Raw genomic sequence first — 19,219 nt, forward strand, 5'->3', positions numbered from 1 at the left:
GCTGTATGTAGCCTAAATATCCGTGCTAAACTGAGATCTATGGTACAGCTGTTACTAAAAGCCTAATTCAGCAGCCATTACAGGGCTATCACAGATCAGTTCACTTCCAGTCAAAACTCTCCATTACCCACTTCAAATAAATCAATCCTAGCCATTTAGACCTGTCTGTTCTCCCTGTGGTGTGTACCCCTCTTTTGGAGAGAGCATTTTACTGCTGAAGTAGATCATTTAGTGAAACAGATCACGTGCTCAAATATTGCTGAAAATGTGAGGGACGTGTGAGTGCAAATATACAGCTATCTTTTCTGTTTAGCCTGTGTACATGTATTTCACTCTCCCTTGTCCCTACACGTTAGCTGTTGTTGGGAAATCAGGGCTATTCTGCACTGCTCTTTTACAGCACTTCAGAAGCCAGTCACATTCTTATCAAACCACACGGTACACCAGCCACCTGTGACAGTGTTATCATCAGCAGACCAGTTGACAACACCAGAATGGTGTCAACAACAGATAATAAAGTGGAATATCAGCTGTTTCCGAACGTAGGACCAACTGAAGCTGTAGCACTTCTCGTCAGGCTCACACAGTGGTGTTGAGTGGTGGAGAGCGCATTGATCCTCTCAGCCATGGGAAATACAGGGAGGATATGGGACTATCCTTAACCACTGATACAGGGTCAGATATTTTCCCATCCTCCTAATAGGTAGGCCTAAGGTTTGGATTGGGAGAATGGGGTATGCTGGCCTGTGGTTAATGGCAATTTCTGCCTCAAGCACAGTGAGGCTGTGGGGGTGTTAGCAGGTTAAAGGGCGTAATGGCGGGCAGGGAGTTAAAGTTTGAGCTGGACTAGAATCTGCCCCCCCCCCCCCTTGAGCAGGGAGGGGGAGGAAAATGGGGACAGGCCTTGGTCTGGTGGCCTCTTCAGTGTCTGGCCCCCTTTTGACTTCCATTCAATCCCCCTTTCTTTCTCTCTGTTTCTCTCTGTCTGTTTTTCGATTATTCTCTCTCTTTGTCTCTCTCTCTTCCTCTCTTTTTCATAAAATCTTCCCTGTCTCTTTTCTTATTTTCTCTCTCTCTCTCGCACTCTCTATCTCTGTGTTTTTTGTGTTAAGGGAACTGCAGTCATGTGACTTTTTTGTCTCAACACAATCACCAGTGTTTGTCATTGGTCGATTTCTTTGAAAGAGCATTGGTCTCCAGGGCGACAGAGAATGGCGGCACCACTTTACTTTTCTCTCCTGCTCCCACCCCTCCCCTCCACATCACGCTGAGTGTGTGTGGGGGGCTCTTATTCACTCCACTGGATCAGGTAGCAGTGTAACACTCTCTCACAGTGACAGGGCTGTTTCTCTCTCTTGCTCCTCTTTCACACCACCACAGAGACCCAGACAAACGGTTGGAGTCTACTAAACAAAGTGAGTAGTTGTTGGCTTTTTGTCCCCTGTTTTGCAAGTTTGCTCTGTGTCTTTTTCTGTTGGCTGTCTTTGTCAAACTGTTGCTTTCACGAGTGTTTTAATTCATGTGAAGTAATAGACGTTGATGTCGTTCTAAGGCAGATTGGAACAAAAAAACCAAATGATAAAATCAGTCTGCAATTGAACTTTTTGTTTGCTTATGTGGCATTCACATTGTCTTCTGGCAACTGATGAAAAATGCTCTTACCAGTAGCTTATCTATTAAAGACATTACCATGGTAACCGCAAGAGCAGAGCAATCACTTGAGTGTCTAAAGGTGAATGCAGGTCTAACATTGGCACAAATGTCTTGTCTTCATACCAGGTGAGGGTACATTTTTCAAAGCTCTCATGTAGGCTATTTACATTCTGAACATCTTTAAGGAGTCATAGAGTCATGTTGTTATTATTGCATGCTGACTAATAATCAATGAGTATGATTCATTTTCTGGCTAGATTGATGGTGGATTTCCTTTCCATGGGAAATTGACAGGTAATTTTGGTGTAAAGCTGCATTAGCCCTAAACATGGACCTTACAGTTAGTTGTCTTAATTTCAGTGAAAGTCTATGGATTTTTTATTTATTTAACCTGATGGCGTGACATCTGTGGTCTCAAGATTTGTGTTCTTAAAATCATTGGGTCGTATTGGTCGTGCAGTAGAGAAAGCTGCGATCTTGAGACTGCAGCTGCGAGCTGTCTGTGTTCCTTTGGCCTTGTCCCGACACAATCTTTGGGCTGTGTCTGTGAATTAGGCCACTTTCTCACATTTTTGCATGGCAACCGCCTTCAAGTGTTGTCCTCTTTTGGCTGTGTTTGGTATCCGTGACAACGCCAGAAGCAGAGCTCTCGGCCACTCCCACAGGTGCACTCTTGTCTTGTCTGTCTAATGGCCAGAGGATCTACTGTTACACACACACACACACTGCTCGATTGACCTGGCTGTCCTGTGATACTTGACCTGTGCAGATCAGTCAGTTATCAGTTCCTACACAATAGAGCGGACATACCAGGTTAATTTCAGCATCTTTTTAGTCAGGGGAGACCAGTCGGGGGAGAGGTTATACTCAGAGCTGGGTTGCTGATATTAGAGACTGTATTGCTTGTCTGTGTCTTGCATGGGAAGGCTAATGTACGGGAGGCAGACTGGCTGGATCTAGATAGGGAGGCTAATGTACAGGAAGCAGACTGGCTGGATCTAGACAGGGAGGCTAATGTACGGGAGGCAGACTGGCTGGATCTAGACAGGGAGGCTAATATACGGGAGGCAGACTGGCTGGATCTAGACAGGGAGGCTAATGTACCGGAGGCAGACTGGCTGGATCTAGTCAGGGAGGCTAATGTACGGGAGGCAGACTGGCTGGATCTAGACAGGGAGGCTAATGTACCGGAGGCAGACTGGCTGGATCTAGACAGGGAGGCTAATGTACCGGAGGCAGACTGGCTGGATCTAGACAGGGAGGCTAATGTACCGGAGGCAGACTGGCTGGATCTAGACAGGGAGGCTAATGTACCGGAGGCAGACTGGCTGGATCTAGACAGGGAGGCTAATGTACGGGATGCAGACTGGCTGGACAGTTTGGGAAACAGCTGTTCTGTGACGAGTGAATAATTGTTTATCTACTCAAGATTTTAAGTATGTTTGTGTGTGTGTGTGTGCGCCCCTATGAGTGTGAGTGTGTGTGGGCTCACAGGAAGCTGTGGTGGAGTGTTTCATGGCTTTATCTATCTGTAGACATTAATACTTGACTAAGAAGAAACGGGGACTTGGGCCGCGTTGTTGCTCCCTACTGCATGGTGCTTTGTATAATGTCACCCCTGGTGGTGTTAGGCAAAGCAGTGTTTCTGTAGATTCTTTAGGCTACTAGATTATGTTTATGCCAGGTTCTGATGAGCCCTTTTACACTACCACTCTCTAGAATATGAGACGTACGGCATATTGTGAGGATGATATCTATAAAATAAATGTGCAGTAGAACAATACAAGTCCATTATGTGAGTGGAGACAGTGTCATGTTCCCCAGGCTGGCGGTTGTGTGCAGGGGGAAGGGTAGGGTGAGGGTGGGACGTACACTGACTCAACCAGCCACCCCACTGCACACACAGCAAGATGAATCATTTGATCCACAGAAGAGAAAGGGAAGTGGAGTGAAAGCCATTGAGACTTATTGTTCTAACCAATAGATAGCCCTCCCCAAACATCAGAGAGAGAGAGAATGGCACAGACAGACAGACAGACAGATGGACGGACAGACAGGGAGACGGACGGACAGGGAGACGGACGGACAGGGAGACGGACGGACAGGGAGACGGACGGACGGACAGACGGACAGGGAGACAGACGGACGGGGAGACGGGGAGAGGGGGAGACAGACGGACAGGGGGAGAGGGGGAGACAGACGGACAGGGGGAGAGGGGGAGACAGACGGACAGGGGGAGAGGGGGAGACAGACGGACAGGGGGAGAGGGGGAGACAGACAGACGGGGGAGAGGGGGAGACAGACAGACAGGGGGAGAGGGAGACAGGGGGAGACAGGGAAAACAGGGGGAGACAGGGAGACAGGGGGAGAGGGAGAACCAGACAGAGACAGGGCGTCAGTGCCTGCATTAGGGGACCTCACACACTCTCTGTTAGGCTTACTCTGTGTTTTTGTTCACCCCTAACCTCTGACCTCTAATCACCTGACTGGTCCATTTGCCCTAACCGGGAGTTCATGCCCTTCCACTACCAAAGCACATGTACCCCCACATGAGGATCTGTCTTTTTCAGTCATCTATTTCCTGTGTTTGAGGGTTACAAAATCCACTTGTCACTTAAATCTGGCTGGATTGATTGCTTTCATTTTACTCCTGCGACCCTTTCATACTCTTGCTTGTGTTGTTTTTTCTGCTGAAATGTTTGTAATGACCTGTCAAACACACCCCGTTAGTGGCTGAAATGGGCTGAATGGAATACATTATCTTTCCGTTGCATCTATAAGAATGCTAAAGCTTGGTCAAGGATTTAATGCATTGTCTTGACACTTAGATGAAAAGAAAGGTTCCCTTTATTTTGAAAAAGTAATAATTCAATACAGTTGAAATGTTTACAAATTAGAAAAATGAAAACTTGGATTATAGTGATATTATGTCTGGTCTCGCAAACAATGTAAAGTATGTATATATAGGTGTAATCTAGAGCCAAGCCTGTTGATTTTTAATCTGAGGGCATCCTGCTATTGACACACGTTGAATTTTGCAACAACAACCGCAATTAATGAAGCAGTCTAGACAGCTAGGTCTAGACAGCTCAGGTGAGTGCAGTAGGTCTAGACAGAGCAGGTGAGTGCAGTAGGTCTAGACAGAGCAGGTGAGTGCAGTAGGTCTAGACAGCTCAGGTGAGTGCAGTAGGTCTAGACAGAGCAGGTGAGTGCAGTAGGTCTAGACAGAGCAGGTGAGTGCAGTAGGTCTAGACAGAGCAGGTGAGTGCAGTAGGTCTAGACAGAGCAGGTGAGTGCAGTAGGTCTAGACAGAGCAGGTGAGTGCAGTAGGTCTAGACAGAGCAGGTGAGTGCAGTAGGTCTAGACAGAGCAGGTGAGTGCAGTAGGTCTAGACCGAGCAGGTGTGTGCAGTAGGTCTAGACGGCGCAGGTGAGTGCAATTTACGTCTAGACGGAGCAGGTGAGTGCAATTTACGTCTAGACAGAGCAGGTGAGTGCAGTTACGTCTAGACAGAGCAGGTGAGTGCAGTAGGTCTAGACAGAGCAGGTGAGTGCAGTAGGTCTAGACAGAGCAGGTGAGTGCAGTAGGTCTAGACAGAGCAGGTGAGTGCAGTAGGTCTAGACAGAGCAGGTGAGTGCAGTAGGTCTAGACAGAGCAGGTGAGTGCAGTAGGTCTAGACAGAGCAGGTGAGTGCAGTAGGTCTAGACAGAGCAGGTGAGTGCAGTAGGTCTAGACAGAGCAGGTGAGTGCAGTAGGTCTAGACAGAGCAGGTGAGTGCAGTACGTCTAGACAGAGCAGGTGAGTGCAGTACGTCTAGACAGAGCAGGTGAGTGCAGTACGTCTAGACAGAGCAGGTGAGTGCAGTAGGTCTAGACAGAGCAGGTGAGTGCAGTAGGTACAGCCCTGTTCCACCCCTTTATATTAATTAAGGAATATATGCAAATATACCCAGTATATTTATGCAAATGAGGCATATATAATTTTCTTTATTTTAACACAAAATATAAAACAATTGTGTGTGTGTGTGTGTGTGTTTATTTGATCATCTGTCTGTCCATCTCTGTCTGTTTATCCATCTTTCTCTTTCTGTCTCTCCCTCACTTGCTTGTCACTTGCTTGTCCCTCACTTGCTTGTCTTTCTGTTTCTCCCTCTGTCTGGCCTGGCGGTTTGTTATCCCACTCACCCCCACCACCAGAACTCCCACAATGCAGAGGAGCTGAGGGTTGGGGCTTGGGGTCAGTGTGTGATTTGAGCGTACTGTTGACTTAAACCCTGACTGGCTTTTGTGTTCCACACTGAGGTGCTCCATGCATGACTGAGCGAGAGAGCCCTTCCCTGCACTGGCTGTGGGATGACACCAAACTGGTCTAGACTGGATGACAGCAGAGGAAGAGATACAGGCTACCAGGTTCGCTTCTCTCTTTCCTATTGTTAACCTGATATATGAACCGTTTTAATGCAAAGACAAGACAATGGCCTGTTGTAGTAGTACAGATGAAATGAGGTGGGATTATTATTAGGGATGCACGATATCGGTGAACATATCGGAATCGTACGATATTATCTAAAAATGCCAACATCGGTATCGACCCGATGTCTAGTTTAACGGCGACGTTAAAAACCGATGTCAAAGCTAACGTGCATACCTATATAACATAATAACGGCACGTAAAATTTTTCGCTACACGTGCAACACAGCATTCCTAACCTAGCCCACACAATGTCCGCTGTGTGGATTGAGCAGTCAACAAGTCGAGCAGTCATTTAAAGAGTAAGAACATTTCAGCGAGACAACTCAAAGGCGAGATCATGGAATTCATTGCCCTTGAAAATCAACCATTCTCTGTCGTGGGTGATGTTGGCTTTCGCCAACTAGTCGAGCACCAGTACACACTACCAAGTGCGCTGTTTTTCAGATGTTGCACTACCGGAGTTACACAGTAATAGCGTCACTGCTATTAGCTTCACGACATACTTACTATGGAACGCCGTATGGGTCATTGCATGTCAAAAAAGATACAGTAGCACTGTCTAAGCTGTACAAAAAAGTCTGCAAACAAGCAAACACCGGCCACAAACGATGTGTTTACAATACCGCGTTGGTAATAAAGCATTATTTGTTCGACCGCAACTTCTGGGGTAGCTGGCTTTAGCTTGGTACCTAGCTAGCACCAATACAACCAGCCTGAAAACAATGACCAGTAGAAACTGCAGTTATTTTCATTATACTTAGCAATGATTTAGGAATCCTTGTGAGTAAGTATTAGCTAGGTTGCCACTTGATGTTCGCCTATTGAAATTGAACTTCAGTTCATGAAAATAAATAACTAGCCAGCTACTTAACCCTGTTGCCCAAAGCGAACGTTATACGCAGCCAGCTAGCTATATCTGGCTAGTGAGACTCAACCGAATCGGGTTATGTGTTGTGAAGCTAGCCACAATAAGGATTAGGCACAATAGTGGAATTTGCGGTTTGCCTTCAAAGTAAAAGTACGTCATTGACAGTGATGCAAATGAATACAAATATTATAATTATTTTATTTTGAAGGCTAACCACAAGGTCCACTATTGTGGCTAATCCTTATTGTGGCTAGCTTCACAAAGATGGGTCCGACCACCATTAATCAAATAAGAACTGTCTTATAAATGAGGGTTATTTTAGATGATGACACCTAGCTATATAGTTAGCTAGCTAACTATAGCTACTGAAACAGATGGTCATGTTAATTGACCCAAATGGAGTTCCATAGAAATCCTGGTTGAGAATGAAATGACTGAACAAATGAACAACAAAACAGCACAGCAAGCATGTGAAATAAATATGTTTAGATGATGTTTTACTGGTAATGGGGACATACACTTGAAGTTGGTAGTTTACATACACTTAGGTTGGAGTCATTAAAACTAGTTTTTCAACCACACAAACTGTAGTTTTGGCAAGTCTGTTAGGACACCTACTTTTTAAATTACAATTTTTAAAATTTGAATTTTACCCCTTTTTCTCCCCAATGTCGTGGTATCCAATTGTTAGTAGCTACTATATTGTCTCATCGCTACAACTCCCGTACGGGCTCGGGAGAGACGAAGTTTGAAAGTCATGCGTCCTCCGATACACAACTCAACCAAGCCGCACTGCTTCTTAACACAGCGCGCATCCAACTCGGAAGCCAGCCGCACCAATGCGTCGGAGGAAACACCGTGCTCCTGGCAACCTTGGTTAGCGTGCACTGCGCCCGGCTCGCCACAGGAGTCGCTGCTGCGCGATGAGACAAGGATATCCCTACCGGCCAAACCCTCCCTAACCCGGACGACACTAGGCCAATTGTGCGTCGCCCCACGGACTAGGACACCTACTTTGTGCATGACACAAGTAATGTTTCCAACAATTATTTACAGACACATTATTTCACTTATAATTCACTGTATCACAATTCCAGTGGGTCAGAAGTTTACAAACACTAAGTGGACTGTGCCTTTAAACAGCTTGGAAAATTCTAGAAAATTATGTCATGGCTTTAGAAGCTTCTGATAGGCTAACTGACAGCATTTGAGTCAACTGGATGTGTACCTGTAAATGTATTTCAAGGCCTACCTTCAAACTCAGTGCCTCTTTGCTTGACATCATGGGAAAATCAAATGCCCCCAGAAAAAATTTGTAGACCTCCACAAGTCTGGTTCATCCTTGGGAGCAAAACGGCTGAAGGAACCACGTTCATCTGTACAAACAATAGTACGCAAGTATAAACACCATGGGACCACACAGCCGTCATACCGCTTAGGAAGGAGACGCGTTCTGTCTCCTAGAGATGAACGTACTTTGCTGCAAAAAGTGCAAATCAATCCCAGAACAACAGCAGAGGACCCTGTCAAGATGCTGGAGGAAACAGGTACAAAAGTATCTATATCCACAGTAAAACGAGTCCTATATTGACATAACCTGAAAGGCCGCTCAGCAAGGAAGAAGCTACTGCTCCAAAACCGCCATAATAAAGCCAGACTAAGGTTTGCAACTGGACATGGGGACAAAGATTGTACTTTTTGGAGAAATGTCCTCTGGTCTGTTGAAACAAAAATAGAGCAGTTTGGCCATAATGACCATCGTTATGTTTGGAGGAAAAAGTGGGAGGCTTGCAAGCCAAAGAACACCATCCCAACCGTGAAGCACTGGGGTGGCAGCATCATGTTGTGGGGGTGCTTTGCTGCAGGAGGGACTGGTGCACTTCACAAAATAGATGGCATCATGAGGCAGGAAAATTATGTGGATATATTGAAGCAACATCTCAAGACATCAGTCAGGAAGTTAAAGCTTGGTCGCAAATGGGTCTTCAAATGGACATTGACCCCAAGCATACTTCCAAAGTTTTGGCAAAATGGCTTAAGGACAACAAAGTCAAGGTATTGGAGTGGCCATCACAAAGCCCTGACCTCTGTCAGGAGGAATGGGCCAAAATTCACCCATTGTGGGAAGCTTGTGGGAAGCTGTGGGAAGCTTGTGGAAAGCTACCCTAAACGTTTGACCCAAGTTAAACAATTTAAAGGCAATGCTACCAAATACTAATTGAGTGTATGTGAACTTCTGACCCACTGGGAATGTGATGAAAGAAATAAAAACTGAAATAAATCATTCTCTCTACTATTATTCTGACATTTCACATTCTTAAAATAAAGTGGTGATCCTAACTGACCTAAGACTGGGAATTTTTACTAGGATTAAATGTCAGGAATTGTGAAGAACTGAGTTTAAATGTACTTGGCTAAGGTGCATATAAACTTCCGACTTCAACTGTACGTTTTGCCAACAAAATAACAGTTTGGTTAGTGTGGTGTGTGTGTGTAACCTTTTTTAACTAGGCAAGTCAGTTAAGAACAAATTCTTATTTACAATGATGGCCCGGACAACGCTGGGCCAATTGTGCGCCGCCCTAGAGGACTCCCAATCATGGCCATATGTGATACAGCCGGAATTCGAACCAACAACTGTTGTGACACCTTTTGCACTGAGATGCAGTGCCTTAGGCCACTGCGTCCATGTGTGTGTGTTAACTGTTTAACTGTACTAGAATGCTTTAAACAAAAATATATATATACAGTGCCTTGCGAAAGTATTCGGCCCCCTTGAACTTTTGCCACATTTCAGGCTTCAAACATAAATATATAAAACTGTATTTTTTTGTGAAGAATCAACAACAAGTGGGACACAATCATGAAGTGGAACGACATTTATTGGATATTTCAAACTTTTTTAACAAATCAAAAACTGAAGAATTGGGCGTGCAAAATTATTCAGCCCCTTTACTTTCAGTGCAGCAAACTCTCTCCAGAAGTTCAGTGAGGATCTCTGAATGATCCAATGTTGACCTAAATGACTAATGATGATAAATACAATCCACCTGTGTGTAATCAAGTCTCCGTATAAATGCACCTGCACTGTGATAGTCTCAGAGGTCCGTTAAAAGCGCAGAGAGCATCATGAAGAACAAGGAACACACCAGGCAGATCCGAGATACTGTTGTGAAGAAGTTTAAAGCCGGATTTGGATACAAAAATATTTCCCAAGCTTTAAACATCCCAAGGAGCACTGTGCAAGCGATAATATTGAAATGGAAGGAGTATCAGACCACTGCAAATCTACCAAGACCTGGCCGTCCCTCTAAACTTTCAGCTCATACGAGGAGAAGACTGATCAGAGATGCAGCCAAGAGGCCCATGATCACTCTGGATGAACTGCAGAGATCTACAGCTGAGGTGGGAGACTCTGTCCATAGGACAACAATCAGTCTTATATTGCACAAATCTGGCCTTTATGGAAGAGTGGCAAGAAGAAAGCCATTTCTTAAAGATATCCATAAAAAGTGTCGTTTAAAGTTTCCCACAAGCCACCTGGGAGACACACCAAACATGTGGAAGAAGGTGCTCTGGTCAGATGAAACCAAAATTGAACTTTTTGGCAACAATGCAAAACGTTATGTTTGGCGTAAAAGCAACACAGCTCATCACCCTGAACACACCATCCCCACTGTCAAACATGGTGGTGGCAGCATCATGGTTTGGGCCTGCTTTTCTTCAGCAGGGACAGGGAAGATGGTTAAAATTGATGGGAAGATGGATGGAGCCAAATACAGGACCATTCTGGAAGAAAACCTGATGGAGTCTGCAAAAGACCTGAGACTGGGACAGAGATTTGTCTTCCAACAAGACAATGATCCAAAACATAAAGCACAATCTACAATGGAATGGTTCAAAAATAAACATATCCAGGTGTTAGAATGGCCAAGTCAAAGTCCAGACCTGAATCCAATCGAGAATCTGTGGAAAGAATTGAAAACTGCTGTTCACAAATGCTCTCCATCCAACCTCACTGAGCTCGAGCTGTTTTGCAAGGAGGAATGGGAAAAAATTTCAGTCTCTCGATGTGCAAAACTGATAGACATACCCCAAGCGACTTACAGCTGTAATCGCAGCAAAAGGTGGCGCTACAAAGTATTAAATTAAGGGGGCTGAATAATTTTGCACGCCCAATTTTTCAGTTTTTGATTTGTTAAAAAAGTTTGAAATATCCAATAAATGTCGTTCCACTTCATGATTGTGTCCCACTTGTTGTTGATTTTTCACAAAAAAATACAGTTTTATATCTTTATGTTTGAAGCCTGAAATGTGGCAAAAGGTCGCAAAGTTCAAGGGGGCCGAATACTTTCGCAAGGCACTGTATTTAACCTTTATTTAACCAGGTAGGCAAGTTGAGAAGTTCTCATTTACAATTGCGACCTGGCCAAGATAAAGCAAAGCAGTTCGACACATACGACACAGAGTTACACATGGAGTAAAACAAACATACAGTCAATAATACAGTATAAACAAGTCTATATACGATGTGAGCAAATGAGGTGAGATAAGGGAGGTAAAAGCAAAAAAAAGGCCATGGTGGCAAAGTAAATACAATATAGCAAGTAAAACACTGGAATGGTAGATTTGCAATGGAAGAATGTGCAAAGTAGAAATAAAAATAATGGGGTGCAAAGGAGCAAAATAAATTAATTAAATACAGTAGGGAAAGAGGTCGTTGTTTGGGTTAAATTATAGGTGGGCTATGTACAGGTGCAGTAATCTGTGAGCTGCTCTGACAGTTGGTGCTTAAAGCTAGTGAGGGAGATAAGTGTTTCCAGTTTCAGAGATTTTTGTAGTTCGTTCCAGTCATTGGCAGCAGAGAACTGGAAGGAGAGGCGGCCAAAGAAAGAATTGGTTTGGGGGTGACTAGAGAGATATACCTGCTGGAGCGTGTGCTACAGGTGGGAGATGCTATGGTGACCAGCGAGCTGAGATAAGTGGGGACTTTAATGCTTAAAAGGCCACAAACATTTTTAATTTCTGTTATCAGTATCGGTATCGGTTTTTTTTACAAGGAAAATATTGGATATCGGTATCAACCAAAAATGTCATATCGATGCATCACTAATTATTACGATTTCCTAATGAGATCATAAAGATAGACTTACATTATTCCCTTATTGAGCCAGGTTTCAGGGCATTGAGCCAGGTTTCAGGACATTGAGCCAGGTTTCAAGGCATTGAGCCAGGTTTCAGGGCATTGAGCCAGGTTTCAGGGCATTGAGCCAGGTTTTCTGCCTATATTTAAGAGTAACCCATGCAAAGACTTAAGAGAAAGCCATCCAGCCCATCTTAATGATACACTGAGCAGAGCTACAATGTAGGAGCTATAGTTTGACCCTGACCATAATGATAGCTCTGCTAGGAAGGAAAAACAAAACATTACTATTACCTTGGTCTTACTTACCCTGAACATGTCTATGTAAACAAAAGTTCAAAACTCAGTGTGTCATTGCAATCCTGGGATGGCTTCAATTGGACAAACAATGAAGCAAACATTGGAAAAAAGGAAAAACAATATCAATGTTCTTATTGGGCTGTTGTCCCTTTTTAGGTAAACATTTTTTCTCATGTTTGCTCCTATTGAACACGACCCTGTCTGATTCTACTTCTTGTTTGTTTTAAAGACCTGTCCCACTGGGCACAGACGTCCAGTTTTGATTTACATTTGGTTGAGTTGTCAACTAACGTGAATTCACAGTGAAATCAACAAACATTGTCACCATGTTATTGGATTTTGGTTAAAAAGTGGGTGAAAAAAGACGACATGCCCTGACGTTGATGACTTTTTGCAAATCCAATTCATTTTCCACCGTTGATTATTGGGGGTTGGAATGACGTGGAAACAAGGATGATTTAACCAGTTTTTGCCCAGTGCAGTGTCTATCTGTCCTGTTCCCACTTGCTGAATGAGGTTTTCTGGGAAACGGGGGAACAAGAGAGGGATGTCTAATCTCTGAAGAGGGGGAGGGGAGACAGTTGAGCCTTAGACAATGCTATTCAAGACTGATGCAGAACAGCCAACAAAAAAACCTCAGCCCACTACCCTCCGCACAACCTAATTGAGAGAGTCGCAGGAAAGACCGGTCTATTTATCATTCTCAAATCAAACAAATGTTATTGGTTGCGTACACATATTTAGCAGATGTTATCGAGGGTATAGCTAAATGCTTGTGTTCCTAGCTCCAACAGTGCAGTAATACCTAACAATACAGAACAATGCACGCAATCCAGACGATACAAATAAAGGAATTAAGAAATATTAGAACGAGCAATGTACAATGTATGATTAGAAAATGTGTGCACAGCAGTACTTATATAGAATGAGCCGTGTCTAGAATACAGTATATACAATACATATGAAGTGGGTAAAACAGTATGTAAACATTAAAGTGTCCAGTGTTCAATGACTATGTACATAGGGCAGCATTGTCTAAGGTGCAGGGTCGAGTACCGAGTAGTTGCCGGCTAGTAACAGTGGCTAAAGTTTAGGGCAGGGTACTGGGCAGAGGCCGGCTAAAATACTTGAAAGTACTACTTAAGTCGTTTTTGGGGGTATCTGTACTTTACTTTTACTTTACTACATTCCTAAAGAAAATTATGTAATTTTTACTCCATACATTTTTCATGACTTGCAAAAGTACATTTTTAATGTTTGTCAGGTCAGTAAAATGGTCTAATTCACACACTTATCAAGAAAACATCCCTGGTCATCCCTACCGCCTCTGATCTGGTGGACTCACTAAACACATGCTTTGTTTGTAAATTATGTCTAAGTGTTGGACTGTGCCCCTTGTTATCCGTCAATAAAATATAAAAACGGTGCTGTCTGGTTTTAGAATTGTTTTACTATTTTACTTTTGATACTTAAGTATATTTTAGGAATTCCATTTACTTTTTATACTTAATTATATTTAAAACCAAATACTTTTCGACTTTTACTAAAGTAGGATTTTACTGGGTGACTCACTTTTATTCGAGTCATTTTCTATTACGGTATCTTCACTTTTACTCAAGTATGACAATTGGGTACTTTTTCTACCACTGGCTAGTGGTGACTATTTAAGAGTCTGATGGCCTGGAGATAGAAGCTGTTTTTCAGTCTCGGTCCCAGCTTTGATGCACCTGTACTGTCTCTGCCTTCTTGATGGTTGCTGGGTGAACAGGCAGTGGCTCGGGTGGCTGAAGTCCTTGATTTTCTTGGTGTTCCTGTGACACTGGGTACTGTATATGTCTTGGAGGGCAGGCAGTGTGGTCCTGGTGATGAGTTGTGCTGACCACACCATCCTCTGGACGGTGAAGTTGCCGTACCAGGCGGTGATACAGCCCGACAGGATGCTCTCAATGGTGCATCTGTAGAAGTTTGTGAGGGTTTTAGAGGCCAAGCCAAATTTCTTCAGACTCCTGACTTTGAAGAAGCACTGTTGTGCCTTCTTTACGACACTTTGTCTGTGTGGATAGACCATTTCAAGTTATCAGTGATGTGCAAGCCGAGGAACGTGAAGTTTTTCACCCTCTCCGCTGCAGCCCCGTCGATGTGGATGGGGCGTGCTCTCTCTGCTGTCTCCTGAAGTCCACAATCAGCTCCTTCACAGAACCCAGTTGCACAGGGCTGGGTTCAGACCCAGGGCCCCAAGCTTATTGATGAGCTTGGAGGGCAATAAGGTGTTGACGGCTGAGCTGTAGTCGATGAACAGCATTCTTACATAGGTTATCCTCTTGTCCAGATGGGATTGGGCAGTGTGCAGTGGGATGGCAACTCCGTCATCCTTGGATCTGTTGGGATGGTATAGAAATTGTAGTGGGTCTAGGATGTCGGGTAAGGTGGAGGTGATATGATCCTTAAAACTTCTTTCGGATCATTGGGACGCTAGTGACAACATCCGGTGAAATTGCAGAGCGTGAAATTTATATATTTTTAAAGTAGTAATATTAAACATTCATGAATATACAAGTGTTGTAAACCATTATTTAGCTTAGAATCTTGGTAATCGAACCGCTTTGTCCGATTTACAATGGGCTTTATGGCGAAAGCATAGCATTTGATCGTCTGAGGACAGTGCCTCTGCCACTTCCTGCATTAACATGAATTCATAACCTGCACAGGTGTCACAAAAATCAAAAATAGTGATAAAATAAATCACTTACCTCTGAAGATCTTCATCTTTTTGCAATCCAAAGGGTCCCAGTTACACAATGAATGGTTGTTTTGTTCGATAAAGTATTTTATATCCCCAAAAAGTCAGTTTAGTTGACGCGCTTCATTCAATAATCCGCTGGTTTCTCCTCATTCAAAATGCATACAAAATTAATCCCAAATGTTACAAATATACTTCGTCCAAACAAGTCAAACAACGTTCCTAATCAATCCTCAGGCATCCTAATATGCAAATAAACAATAAAATTGTAGACGTATGTCCATTCCCGGAGATAAATAACCAAGTGCGCGCCCTCACCGGAGCGCGCCACAAACATTTTCCAACCAAGCAGAGGCATAACGAAAGTCAGAAATAGCGATGAAATAAATCGCTTACCTTTTTGAAGATCTTCATCTTTTTGCAATCCAAAGGGTCCCAGTTATACAATGAATGGTAGTTTTGTTCAATAAAGTCCTTCTTTATATCCCAAAAATGTCAGTTTATTTGGCGCATTTGATTCAGAAATACACCTGTTCCAACTCGCCCAACATGCCTACAAAGGAATCTAAAAAGTTGTAGACTTCGTCCAAACAATTCAAACAACATTTCTAATCCAACCTCAGGTACCCTAATATGTAAATAATCTATACAATTTAAGACAGAATAAACTGTGTTCAATACCGGAGAAAAGGATAGAGGAGTGCGCACTCATTCACACGCTCCAATAGACTAGAGTCCTTCTGAGGGATACTTCGAAAGAATACGAATACTTCTTCATTTTTCAAAAAACAAGCATGAAACAATTTCTAAAGACTGTTGACATCTAGTGGAAGCCATGGGAACTGCAATCTGGGTCCTAATTATTAGCCCTTTCCATAGAAAAGCATTGAAAAGTCCTCCCCCTAGCCTTATAAAGTTAACTAGCCTCTCAATGCACTTCATGATGACAGAAGTAGTCATTTAGTTCAGTTACTTTTGCTTTTTTGGGTACAGGAGCAATGATGACATATTGAAGCAAGTGGGGACGACAGACTGGGATAGGGAGAGATTGAATAAGTCCGTAAACACCTCAGCCAGCTGGTCTGTACATGCTCTGAGGACGTGGCTAGGGATGCGTCTGGCGATCCGGGTTGTGGATTTAGGAATGCTCTTTAAGTCTTTTGTGTGCTGGGACTGAACAGTGAGAGGGAAATGTATCTGTATTGGGTTTGAATGTGAAGATTAAGCTTTTTTAGACATCTGTTCTTGCTTTCTTTTTGCTGGATGCAAACTGGAGGGATGGAGAAGGGGGGTGGGGTGTTGAATGTCATAGAAAAGTAGGGGTGTTTGAGGGGGAGGAATGGGGTGATGGAAAAGGGAGGTATAGAGGGAGAAGGCACCCTCAGGAATGCCTGGAAGGTGACAGTGAACTCTCCAAGCCTTCAGACGGTTCATTACATCACAGGGCCCACAACTAACCCAACTTGCCCTGTCCAGTTGGCTCTGTTTGACTTTTGGGATTTCCCAACTAAGTTTGCCCTAATCGTTAGGAAAAAGACTGACTTCTTGAAATTGTCCCTTTAAAAAGTTAATTCCCTCTGACACCTTCTGCTTTTCTCACCCTGGCCACTATCAGCTGAACCTCTAGGGTACTCTCCCTTTACTGTAGAAGTGACCTACTGTGTGTTTGTGTGAGAGAGAATTACAGGCAGGATCTGTTGTGCATCTCAGCTCTTAAATGTGTCAAAAGCTTGTGTCTCAGATGTGAGCAAACTCTGATAGTTCTGGCTGAAGTAAAAAGCTGGGCCTAGCCTCGTCTAAATGGTATTACGTTTGAGACACGGGCTATTGCAAGAAAAACATAGACCAATCCTTTTGCATTTTAGTGTCAATGTGTCTGTGTTTGTGAATGTGTTTAGCTAAAGATGGTTATGAATCATATCAGGTTAGTCTGTAAATTAATCTAATGCTCAGTCTGTCTGTTGATTTCAACACAACAAAATCTAATTGGTCTGGCATGGTTCCAAACCCAGCCTAAGTAGCTTAGCAGAACAAGACACGCACACACACACGGTCTCTAAGGTGCAGGGTTGAGTACTGGGTGGTAGCCGGCTAGTAACAGTGACTAAAGTTCAGGGCAGGGTACTGGCCGAAGACCAGCTACTGGTGACTATTTGACAGTCTAATGGCCTGGAGATAGAAGTTGTTTTTCAGTCTCCCGGTTTACCTCTATTTTTTTCTGCCTACGAGATGGTAGAGGGGTGAACAGGCCATGGCTCAGGTGTCTGAGGTCCTTGATGATCTTCTTGGCCTTCCTGTAACACCGGGTGCTGTACAATAGATGTCCTGGAGGGCAGGACGTATGTGTGTGTTCCCAACCCAAATGGTCAGGTTTGCCCTGCACTCCCTGGGAGAGGCTCCCTCACTGTTTAAACACACACACACACACACACACACACACACACACACACACACACACACCTGGACATGGGACTGTGACCTCATTCCAGGAAGAGAACATCACCTGAGAGACTCATTTACATAGTCAGCTGTTCATGTGACCAGAGGCCAGAGGGAGGAAGTCTACTTCCTCAGGTGGTATGTACACAAACACACACAAATAAATACACACACATACACTATGCAGTGTACGGTGTGAATATTAAGACAGTTCAATACAGCAAATTAAATTCTGAGTGTGTTATTAAGAGTGAAAGAGAAAGGCAGAGAGAGAGAGAGACTCCTCTACTAACCACTACCTGGAGAGGGAGAGGGGCCTGCCCTGTCAGCAGAGTGTCGGGAGAGAGAGAGCTAGAGAGAGAGAGAGAGAGAGAGAGCTAGAGAGAGCTAGAGAGAGAGCTAGAGAGAGCTAGAGAGAGAGAGAGAGAGCTAGAGAGCGAGAGAGAGAGCGAGAGAGAGAGAGCGAGAGAGAGAGAGCGAGAGAGAGAGAGCGAGAGAGAGAGAGCGAGAGAGGCTTAGCAGTCTCAGATCTTTGCTGTGGTGAGAACATCCAGGAGAGCTGCATTCCTGAAGCAGCCAGCGAACGAGTGAGGGAGACAGATAGATAGAAACTGGAAAGGGAGAGGAAAGATAGAAACAGAGGAGTACCGACAGACAGATCGGTTTAATCTCCAGCCACCTCATCTGGACTTTACCTCCCCTGAAACACTCACTCACTCACTCCCTCCCTCTTTTGTTGGGACTACACTTCCTGATCTCACTCTCCAGAGCTCGGAGGAGCGAGTGGAATCTACCTGAGAGAGAAAAAGCTAGAACGAGAGCGATAGTTGAGAAGGAAGACATTTCCTCACCTGGTGAGTGTGACACATTTTGTTCTGGGAAAGAGCGTGTGTGTTTCTCTGCGTGAGTGTGTGTGTTTGTATGAGGGAGTTTGTGTTTGAATGTTCCTCAGTAGTTTGTGAGGATGTTTGTTTTTAAATTCTAAGTGCATCATATTGTGTTTGAGTAAAAGCTTACCCAGAAGTGCAAGTTTGGGTAGAAAACCAAAAGATTTGACTCATGATGAAAATAATAGTGTGGTCATCCTCACAATTCAAGCCAGTCCTCCATGAAAGTAATTCAGTTTGTCTTTATTTTCACTTGATTTGTGTCCTGGAAACGGACCTTTGTGTGTGGTTTATTCCCTTAAAAACATGTCTAGAGTAGTTACTGCTAGAACAAGGAAAACATTAGGCTATTTCAATTCTAATGGTTTCAATGTTATGGTCTCTAGTGGTCTTCGATGGTAAAAGACCCAAACGCATAAGACTGCCATGCAATTACATTCTTTTATTTTATTTTAGTCTCTAGCCCATTTATCCAAAGTGACTCTTACAGTCATGCCAAAATAAATATTTCATATGGGTGGACCCGGTAATTGAATCCACAACCCTGGTGGCACAAACGCCATGCTCTACCAACAGAGCCACACTGGACCATACAGGACTTTTCAGAGAAAGTTTGGTTGAAGCATTAGGTTGCTAAAAGACGGACAAGCTGAATTACTTTCATGGAGGACTGGTATGAATTGTGAGGATGACCACACAATTTATTTTCATCATGA

General features: G+C 43.8%; 1 protein-coding gene across 6 annotated transcripts in view; it reads left to right on the top strand.

Moving 5' to 3' along the window:
* The first annotated feature begins 1,312 nt into the window (after positions 1-1,312).
* LOC139406569 (ras association domain-containing protein 7-like) overlaps positions 1,313-19,219 on the top strand; it is a 58,920-nt gene continuing 41,013 nt past the window's right edge. For 3 of the 6 annotated variants that reach the window (XM_071149298.1, XM_071149324.1, XM_071149316.1), the window contains exon 1: positions 18,300-18,470. The gene's annotated coding sequence lies outside the window, so the exon portion shown is untranslated. Of the gene's footprint in view, positions 1,416-5,954; positions 6,063-18,299; positions 18,471-19,219 lie in introns of those variants that run through there. The other 3 variants (XM_071149307.1, XM_071149334.1, XM_071149345.1) reach the window with 2 other exon arrangements.

This window comes from Oncorhynchus clarkii, chromosome 1, assembly GCF_045791955.1.
Source record: "Oncorhynchus clarkii lewisi isolate Uvic-CL-2024 chromosome 1, UVic_Ocla_1.0, whole genome shotgun sequence".
NCBI lineage: Eukaryota > Metazoa > Chordata > Actinopteri > Salmoniformes > Salmonidae > Oncorhynchus > Oncorhynchus clarkii.